Source organism: Haemaphysalis longicornis, unplaced genomic scaffold (assembly GCF_048455015.1).
Source record: "Haemaphysalis longicornis isolate Haplotype H1 unplaced genomic scaffold, Haemaphysalis longicornis Haplotype H1 scaffold_1, whole genome shotgun sequence".
In the NCBI taxonomy this organism is placed as follows: Eukaryota; Metazoa; Arthropoda; class Arachnida; order Ixodida; family Ixodidae; genus Haemaphysalis; species Haemaphysalis longicornis.
In genome coordinates this window covers 434,061,651-434,070,749 of record NW_027526203.1, presented here as the reverse complement: position 1 = coordinate 434,070,749, position 9,099 = coordinate 434,061,651, and the positions used below count along the sequence as shown (strand labels likewise).

The window sequence follows — 9,099 nt, the reverse complement described above, 5'->3', positions numbered from 1 at the left end:
ATCATAATATCCAGTTGAACGCGTGAGACGCCTTGTTTAGCCCCACATATTTTGTCGCAGAGCTCTGGCATCTTGCCGCTGGAGGAGCGTTTTGCTTTCGAATGGCTTTACTTTCGAGTGGCAACCCCATTCGCCGCTTCTCGTTTATGTCACCGTGTAATGACCACGCTGACGATGATGATGAATTTCGGTGGTTGTTATTCCCCTACCTTTCACTACTGTTTACAGGCGGGCGCACACCCCTCGCTAGCAGCTACTGTCGAGTTTAAGCTCGCACTGTGGGAGGCCTTGTGAAGGAATCGTTTTGAAGTGATGAACGCCAACGCCAGACGCTGGGATTGTCGCTTAAGCTCACGTCTTGGAACATCTCGTAAAACATGTGGATTGCACATAACGACGCCACCGCTTTTTTTTTGATAGATCGCTGTCAGCTTCATCCGCACTGCTCGAGATAAGAGCGGCAGATTTCCACGGTGCAACCAACCAACCAACCAACACGGCAATACAGTGACGTCAGTGCAAGATATCACGCCTCCGAAAAACGCGTCTGCAAACTTTGTTCTCGAGTGCACGAAGCACGGCAGCGCAGTTCGACACTGCTGGAACGGCTGCCAAGCACCGGCAGCAACTGGGTGCCCTGCGGCCCTCGACTGCGAGCGATACCCCCTCCACGCCCCCCCTTCCCCCCCCCCCCCCCCCCCCCCCGAACACACACGCACACTGTTTGGACTGGGCCATTCCTGCTCAGTCACCACTGTTGCGACGTTGCCCTGCTCAGTCCGTCATCGACGCGGCGCAGAGCAGAGCGATGAAGTTGTCGAGCCGACAGCGATTTTAAGCTGCATTTATATACACTATATACAAAGGTAGCAAGAGTGTTACATGGCTCGCACAAAGGCGATAGCACTTCTCAACTCAGTGCCTCCAATGAAATGCCGCTGCACAGCCGCTGCTTCAGGGCTGGTTTTATCCCCCGGGGTTCCGCCGCAGCCGCGTGCAGTTCGAATCTTTCCAATCACGACTATCACTGGCCGCAGTTTGAAAGCGAAGGGATTGCGTCAGTCGAGCCACGACAAGAAAGGGAAGGCTACTCAGCGGCGCCGTCTCCAGGGTCTACTTGCTGCATGTCTTTTTCGGGCCGGTCGTCCCAGGCATGATTTGGTGCGGCCGTCTCGATGGGAAAAGGAGAGTAGACTCGGCGGCGCTGTGTGCCGCCAAGTCGCAGCACGTCTGCCGCGAGCTGTTTGACCGAGGCGCGAATCTGGCCCACCGTCGGCGTGTCGCCAGGTGCAGCAAATTTGTGTCGGGCGCTCTGGTTAACCGCACACACACGCACACAAAAATTAGTGATTAAGGTCAGACCCCTGGGGGTTTTGACCGTGCTGTTAACGGAAATAGACACAACGACGCGTAGCGCCCCTGTACTGTCCCTTTCTCGCGGCGGGACTTCCCTCTTTGGCTTTTCGCGCGGTAGCCGGTTTTCGTCTTTCTGTTTATCTGTTACATTGCGGGCTGGCGGCGCTTGCGAGGGGTACGGTTGCGCAATGTTCGCTGAATGCGGAACAGTGGCGGCAGCGTCTCTTTCCAGCTGGTTTTAAAGACGATAGCCTTTCTTTGGCCACTTGAGCGGGACAATGTTGGCCTGTCAGTCTGTCTGTCTGTGTCTGTCATAAAGATAATTTATTATTGCAACTTAATATCACGCCCCGCTGTATACATGGGAGCTACTGGGGTCACCGTTAAGTAGCTTTATGTACATAATGTGCCCTCTCTACAACTGGCCAACTGCCCCGCCATTCAGCCGCTCGGCCAAAAGTTAAAAGAATCCTTAATCGAGGGCTTCATATTGGCAAAATATTCCCTCGCTACTAAAGCTGGTACCATGCTTCCTATTTATCAGCTTTGTTCAACAAAAATAAAACAGGGATATTTGAACCCAGACATAAATACGAAAGTGATATGAAAGTGAAAGTCTCAGGCTACAACCCCGCGCGCTTCGAAGACACATGGAGTCTCGGGAGTTCTTATTTACAGACATGAATTATACACGGAACAGTAGCCATACAAGCTTGGCTAACAGCCGTGCGCTTTCTGACGCTACGGGCGTCGACAGTGCATTATTTATATGTACAATGGAGCACACAACGACTAAACGTTGCCGCGCTTTCGAGCTATTACGGGAACTGTACGTCATAAAACTAAGAAAAAAAAAATAAACACCAGAGCACGGAGTCAGAAATGCATCTGAAGGGCGATTTTTTTTTCCCTCTTCGCTGAGCCGCCTCGTTGGCGCGCCGGCACCGGGAGCGCGAGCGTGAAAGTACAAAGAAAGAGTGTGCAACCGGTGGCACAAGGCGGCGAAAAATCCGCTTTTTTGTTTGTTTGTTTTGCTGACCTCGGTTAACTCATGCAATCGACCAATGAGAGGCATCCCATTGCCTGTTGCCCTCAGCTCCTTTCCTGGCACCGTGATAGCATCCCTGGAGAAAAAGAAAGAAGCGACGCGCCACCCTGACGCCTTTCCCTGTGTCCCGAACACACGACGGACCGAGTCCGCCGTCCAATCGGTCGCGTGATGAGACGTCACGGTCCGCCGCGGTCCGATCCAAAGCAGAGCGCATCCACACGGCGGGCCGGCTGAGCGGACTGCGAATGGCCGACCGTCTGAACTCACAAGCCAGAAGGGTGAACACAGGCGCCGTTTGGCCGCGACAACATGTTGTAAAGCACGAGCCTGCACGAAACCTTTCATCCCCACAATAACGGCCACCCGCATGCAAGCCGGGCGGGCGTGCTCACGCAGCCGCCGCCGTCGTTCGCATGAAGGCGACACGACGAGCGGCGACGGCAGGGTGATCCGGGCTGCATACGGCTCGTCACCGCTCGCTGGAACCGAACTCTTCCCTAAATTGAGGTCCACATGCGTGAAACAAAGTGATAATCATAGCTAACATCGCACTAGTAAGAGTCAGGACTCGCAAGAAAAAGCGCGAATGAAGTATGCGTCGCGATTGTAAGCCTAGCCCGTCGCTTATCCAACCGCGGGTGATTGACAGGCTCCTTCGAGCGCTTCGAAACAGCCGCGCTGCCCGCGCTATTCTCTATTGGCGCAACTGGATGCGGCTCCGCCCACGCCCGTCGAGACTGCGGGCCGAAAAGCCTCGGCGAATATCTGGACCGCGAAGGCCGTGGTCCTGCGCGGTCCAACGGCGGCGCGCGAACTGGTGACGTCTTATCACGGGATGCGCGGACCGCGGTCCAAATAATCGTTTTGGTCCGCCGTGTGGATCGGCGAACACGCAAGCCTTAGCCAAGAGGTAAACACATCAGGGAGGGAGTACTTGTGGCGGTTGCGCCGTGAAACTTGCAACTTCGCGCTGCGTAGCGCGAGGTATTGCAGTGTCGTCCGTTCCTCTTTCGCCCGTTCCTCTTTCGTGCTGTACCGGCGCCGGTCCACGCAACCAAAGACATCACATCCGGATTTTTAGATATGGCCCCGACAAGCGAGCAAGACGCACGGCGCCCGAAATGCACCATACGTGCCGAACGACCGCACACCAATTATAGTGTAGTGTCCTAGATAAAACGAGGCGCACAGCGCACGAAACGCACCAGAGGTGACGAACGACATCCAACTTGAACCAGTCGAGCTGACCACGGCGAACGAAATGCACAGCGCATGAAACGCCGCCAAGCCAGCACACACAGAAGAAACTGCTGTTCGCGACATCCTCCGCTCGTGCTGCTGCTATCCCGACTTGGCCAGCGAATGTTACAACCTCCGAAATCACGTGGCCACAAGCAACAAAAGACCCAGCGCACGCGGTTCAACCCTACCGGAACGTACGAGCTCTCCGACACCCGCTGCTTCAGCCCGAGTCCAGCGGACGAACGACATCACACTCGTGCAGGTAGGTCCGTCGACGAGCAACGACACGGCCAGCGCATGCGGCATGTCCGAGCCAGAAAGAACAAGATCCCCGGCATCCGCGCTCCGACCGAGACTCACACGATAAACACTATTTCGTACAAGAGGACGCAACCGCGAGCAAGCGGACTCGGGACGAACGGAGCCTGCTTGTATGGGAGAGATAGCGATTATAGCATTCTCGAAACAACGGGCAAAAAACGAGGGCTTGAGCGACGACACGGACACAACAAAAACGACAACGAATGAACCCGATCCAGACGAAGGCATCGAATGCCCTAACAATGAAGTCACGCTTGCGACGCCAAGGAATGTGGGACCGAACGGACGGCACGAACTACCCCCGCTTCCCCACCACAACGGTTTCACTTCCGAAACAACCACGGCAACTGCGAGCACGGAGCCGCAAAGACTTTGACCGATCAGCCATGCCACCCTACGAAAACGCCACGCTACCGCACACTAAACGAAAAGCCAATCGGCTCCCGCATCATACGCAACGCACACGTCAATTCAAGCAATGTCCTCAACACGCCGAACTATGCCATCCCTACACAGCGCAGCTCGCCACCGGACGTCTACGCCCCCACCCAGGTAGCACAAAAGAGCTTAAATACGTCTACTACCGCGATTTTTCAGGACGAAAGAAACGGCTTGCAAACATCCCAGACAATCCGATCACGCATTCGCGACGTTTTCGAAAGGTCTTAAATCGCGTCTAATGTCCAGCGGGTATTACTATTTCTAGACGATTTATTTACTATCTTTAAAACATCCTCAAAAATCGGTTTAGAAGTTGGATTTTACAAGAGCTGTATAAGTCTGTCAATGCGACTTTTCAATCCGCATTTTAGATGGTTAGAAGACGTTCTGATAATTCTGGTCTAGCAAAGGGCTTTAGAAAGATGCTAAAAATCCCTTTCTTTGGATATTTAGAGCCGCTTTTTAGACGTATGAAATACGGCTTTATGAACCCCCCTGCCATACCCCCCTCCCCCGGAGGTGATGCTGGGGGCGAATGCAGCGGCTTTGCTGCATGCATTCGCCATTAAAAGCCATTTGGCTCGAGCAAACATTTTATTGAGACCAAGCAATGTGGGTAATGTGCTGAGGAGAAAAATACCGTGGCAATTCAGAAAACATTGCGGTGAAAGCGTCCTTTCCACCTGCCAGAAGCATCTTATATAAAAACGTCCAAATAAAGCACTTAACAAGATAAGAGCAATGCAACAAACTTGTATCAACAAGTCCAGAACTCTACACTTTCTTATTTTTAAACAAAGGATGGAGGGCATGCAGAACTCTGAAAACAAAAACAAAATAAATCAATGCAAGAAACTTGTAAAATCAGGTCCATAACTCTGTGAACTTGCTTATGGATATTGGAAGGTACGAATGCAGCACAAATAAAACACTACAAAAAAGGCACACGCAAGAAACTCTCACCATCACGTCCACAACTTGTACAGTTGTGTATGATTATTTGAAAGTAAGTATGCAGCACAAATAAAACTTTAAAAAAATATAAATAGAAGAAAATTGTACCATCAGGTCCACAACTTTGTACATTTGTTTTTAAACTTAAACAATAAGATGCAAGGACAACTTGTTCTACAAAAAATGATAGTCACTTAGGAAAGTGAAACAATTGAACTGCGTTTATCTGAAAGATCACATTGTAAAAATGTACCACAAAATGTGTTAAATACTTTCTTCCAAATAAAAAGCCACGTGCAGCATGACTAACAGAGCATCACCAGCGGGAGTGAACATATCTTAAATGCAAAGCTTTTCTTCAATACACATGGTTCATACATGGTTGAAAAAAAAAGAAAACAATGCACAATTTTTCTAAACAAATAAAAAGCCATGTGCGGCACGACTAGCAAATATCACCAGTAGTAGTAAACTTATCCTAAATGCCAAAACGTTTCATCAATAGTCATGGTTCATACATGCTTGAAAAAAAAAAAAAATACCCTCAGCAACCACAACAGATAATGGGGTCCTCTTGTCTGCACTGATGAGGGGCAAATCCTCTGTGACCTTTCTGTCGACGACGCCTTTCCCATTTCTTGCACTTTCCTTAATTAGCTGTGCTGTACTGGTCGTACCTCCAGCTGTTCAGGTTGTCTGGATGAACTGCAGAAAAAAAGCCAATAAAAACCCTAGGTGTGTAATCCGTTTAAAATACCCTGTTATGTGTTAGTCAATGTGGGTCTTACGTTCGCGCCTTTGCATTCTTGAGCTGGATCATGATGACTGTCTTCATTTCTGCGTCCGTGGCTCCTCGTGTTTGCATATTCGCTCTCACAGCCTCTTAAAAAGAGTTGTACACGCACGCATATTTCAGAGAACATCCCTTTTTTACGGCCTATTGTACGTACTACATAAATTTAACTGAACTGAGCAGTTGCAATACGATAATAAAAAGTTGAACCAGGGCAAGCTGAAGCAGCAAGCATGGTGCTATTTCATTTAACACTGCAGGCTTCACAGCCCAAAAAAGAGTTGACTACCTATTGACTAACCTCTGACGAGGTGGCACAAGCTTGTTTTTCTGGCCCGAGTTTTCTGTCGCGAGCTGCCTAATTATTTGCCAGCTGCTTCGCTGAGCCACGGCACAGCGATCTTCCGTCAGGTGAAGGGTGCAGGCCTTTTGGGCTAGGAAATTATTTGCCGGCAGCTTGGTTTAAGTAAAGGTCCTATTCTAGGTCCATTTTAAAAGCGATGTGACGGTGCAAATGACCGAAATAACCCACGTGGTCGTACTGTCACGGAAGTTGTCCTTCGCGAGCAAGGAGTGCCGGCATTTCATGTCAGAATAATTATTTGCCGTGAGAGCACGGCCGGGTGGCTTATTTCGGTTATTTGCGCCGCCACAGTGCGTTAAAATCGGGCCTAGAATATGACCTTTAGTTAAACCAAGCTGCCGGCAAATAATTATCCTAGCGCAAAAGGCATGCACCCTTCACCTAACGGATCATCGATGTGTCGCGGCTAAGGCAAGGAGCCGGCAAATAATTAGGCAGCTCCGACAGAAAACTGCCAAGAAAGCTGCCGGCTAATAACAGCTTACAGCGCGGAAGACCGGCACTCTTCGCTTCACGGCAGCTTGCGAAAGAAAACTCTCCAGCTGTCTGCCGGCAAAGCGCGTTCTCATACAGCATGCCGGCACTAATCATGTGACCGCAGCAAGCCAATAAGGGGAGACTGCCGGCAAACTTCCGCTCGCGCGGGTAGGCCGGCTGCCGGCCGAATATCCACTCCCAAGAATTGATGTTTCAAGCTGATATATTTTAAAATTTGCTTAAAATATGCAAAACTAACCATCGCGCGACATTTTTGCACTACTTTAATTTAACATGGCCTAAAGAGCCTTATCTCTAATCAGGATTTAACATCTTGCGACGCTTACCACGTCTATCATCTGGTTGGGGCGGCATGTTGCGATGGCAACAGTCGGGTCGGTTCCGAAACAGATCGCGATTTGAACCTACGTGGATTTTAATTGCGGCAATACGTTGATATTAATTGCTGTGAAAAAAAAAATAAACAGGCGCCAGTAAAATCGCAGTGCCGCTTCGAGCAGAGGCACCCGTGTTGAAGGCGGTTTGCAGAGCTTTATCGGCATCAAAACACGGATATCTCAGGCGCTGCGGCTGGCTAAACGTTCACCCACGACGCCCTGTCAGGCAGGCACTGCGTCATGGCATGGGACGAAAGAATTCTCTCATAAGGAGTGAAACAAACCCACTTGTTCGCTTACGGCCCTCCTGGGTTAGTGCAAAAAAGATGCCGCAAAATTTTGACGCCGGCTTTCTTAAAAATTACGGTGAAAGCACAGCTCAGCGTTTCCGACCAAGGATGCCAAGATGCAGCACAAGTTGTCGCGCAAGTAAACCAAAACATTTAATAAATGTTACAATGCCAACAATATATTCCAGGAGCAGCTGCTTAACCAAATACTTCTCGCTTAAAACTAACCACGGTATTACGTATACAACACTCGTGTTTGACAACATCGCGAAACTGCACACATCAAGACAACTTAACGGGCGTTTGTGGCTGGAAATAAAGCTTTTTTCAGAATCACTGTCACAAATACAACAGAATCATGTCACAGCGCGGCGGTATCAACGGGCGGAACAATATGTGACCAATGAAAACGGCACAAATAGCAAATACTTACAAAAATGAGGGCTACACAAAGAAGCTCGAAGATCGGCGCCCAGCCGCAAACTGACCGTTGGGGTTGGCGCCAAAATGATTACTCTTCAACCCAGCGCACGCCCAAGCTCATGCGAACGCTGCGGAGGCGGTAGAGGCAGAGAGGAAAGCCACTGTTTTCCCAGTCCATGGAGTCACATCAGGCCATACCGTTGGCGCCAAACCTGATTACTCTCAAACCAGCGCGTGCCCAAGCGCGGGACTGTACGGCCGGCTACAAGAAGGCTAGAGGAAGAACTGCTAACAGCAGTTATCAGAAATACGTTTTAAAGACGTCATTGTCTGAGGGATATTATCCTTACAATGATTGACTTCTAGAAGCCATCTTTTCCTGTCTGAAATCCCTTTCTGACGTTTCCTCCATAAATACGACGTTTTCTAGACATTCTGTGCTACCTGGGTGCACATGCATCAAGCACGCGACGAGTTACACGAACACAATCGCCGACGGAAGCGGCGCGACTAACGCAACGCCGTAAACACTGTCAAGTTCAGGTTTGACGAAGTGAATCCCACGGCACACACACAATAAAAGAAAGCAGATTTGAAATTCACCGAAGCTCAATGAGACGAACACCCTCCTAATGAAGTTTCTAGTATCCGGAACAACAAAAAACAAACGCCAGCATCGAGCATCTGTGAATAAGCGGACAGTGATCTCGATACGAACGGACGTTAATCTACAGAAACGCTTCATTGTGCCTGGGGGAAGGCACAATTCTGATTTGGAGCACGATTAGGAGAGTATCAGCGCGCCTGGAAACGAAAACGGACGACAAAAGCTGCCACCCGAAGACACGCAGAAAACAGCAGTTTACGGCCACGGCCGCACCGACAAGCCCCGAGCTCCCCTGAGCCCGATCCTGTGTTTTTCTAATCAATTAAACATTTTATTTTTTTCTATTTAGTCTTTCATTCAAGATACGACCTAGCTAACAGTG

The 9,099-nt window shown here is 49.9% G+C and overlaps 1 long non-coding RNA gene across 2 annotated transcripts; it reads right to left on the bottom strand.

Annotated features, from left to right (window-relative positions):
• Nucleotides 1-5,909: 5,909 nt before the first annotated feature.
• On the bottom strand, nucleotides 5,910-8,232 carry LOC144172988 (uncharacterized). 2 transcript variants are annotated; one of them, XR_013323147.1, is made up of 3 exons: nucleotides 8,121-8,232; nucleotides 6,154-6,247; nucleotides 5,910-6,070 (listed from the first exon to the last, which is right to left on the bottom strand). It is a non-coding gene; the product is annotated as an uncharacterized LOC144172988 (long non-coding RNA). The 2 variants fall into 2 exon arrangements; XR_013323146.1 differs by lacking the exon at nucleotides 8,121-8,232 and adding an exon at nucleotides 6,460-6,601.
• Nucleotides 8,233-9,099: the final 867 nt, after the last annotated feature.